Below are 996 nucleotides of genomic sequence, written 5' to 3'. Positions count from 1 at the left end.
TGTCATCAGAATCGCTATAAGGATTCGAAGGCGAGGCTGCTCAGATGTCTTGAAAACCCAAACGGCATCAGACATACGACAGCGGCAGGATTCGAACTGCGCAGGCATAGCCTAGTGGATTTCGAGTCCACCTCCTTAACCACTCGGACACGCTGTCTGGAAGACGCAGAGGATCTCATCTCTGCCCATGTGAATCGCCACCCTGTTCATGTTGCTAGAGGAGTGACTCACAGCATCGCGGAATACCTATGCAAGGGCGATGATATCTAGCTGAATCGCATTCTTGCCTGCGTAGCCCAGCGGTTTGACAGGAACGTCGGCGAAGTAATGGTATCGTTCGCACTCTTCGTAAGAGGTCTCTTCCCAAATGACGGCTGCAACGACAGCGAATTCGCTGAAATGATAGGGCTTATATAGGATAAGAGTCTAGAGGTAGATACATTTTTTGGGATATACATCAATTCTCATCAATGTTCCTCAAATGTCATGCGCATCAGTTCGTTCGCATCCTACTCGGTCATAATGTCCATCAGAATCGCTATAAGGATTCGAAGGCGGGGCTTTTCAGATGTCTCGAAAACCTATACGTCGTCAAACGTGCGACAGCGGCAGGATTCGAACCTGCGCAGGCGGAGCCTAATGGATTTCAAGTCCATCTCCTTAACCACTCGGACACGCTGTCTGGAAATTTCGGAAAATCTCATCTCTCCCGATGAGAGTCGCCGCCCTGTTCATGTTGCTAGGGGAGTGCCTCACAGCATCGCGGAGTACCTCTGCAAGGGCAATGATATTTAGCTGACTCGCATCCTTGCGTACGTAGCCCAACGCTTTGACAAGAACGTCGGCGAAGTAATGACATCGTTCGCACTCTTCATATGAGGTCTCTTCCCAAATGACGGCTGCAACGACAGCGAATCCGCTGAAATGGTAGGGCTTATATAGGATAAGAGTCTAGAGGTAGATACATTTTTTGGGATATAAATCAATCTCATCAAT

At 48.8% G+C, this 996-nt stretch overlaps 2 non-coding genes across 2 annotated transcripts; both read right to left on the bottom strand.

The window, feature by feature from the left end:
- Positions 1 to 76: 76 nt before the first annotated feature.
- Pmar_PMAR027002 lies at positions 77 to 157 on the bottom strand. The gene has a single exon. It is a non-coding gene; the product is annotated as a tRNA-Ser (tRNA).
- Positions 158 to 600: 443 nt separating this feature from the next.
- Positions 601 to 682, bottom strand: Pmar_PMAR027001. Its single transcript has one exon. It is a non-coding gene; the product is annotated as a tRNA-Ser (tRNA).
- Between the last annotated feature and the right edge of the window lie 314 nt (positions 683 to 996).

Source organism: Perkinsus marinus (assembly GCF_000006405.1).
Source record: "Perkinsus marinus ATCC 50983 genomic scaffold scf_1104296972856, whole genome shotgun sequence".
NCBI lineage: Eukaryota > Perkinsozoa > Perkinsida > Perkinsidae > Perkinsus > Perkinsus marinus.
The sequence above is the reverse complement of the archived record's forward strand: the minus strand, read 5'-3'. Positions and strand labels throughout refer to the sequence as shown.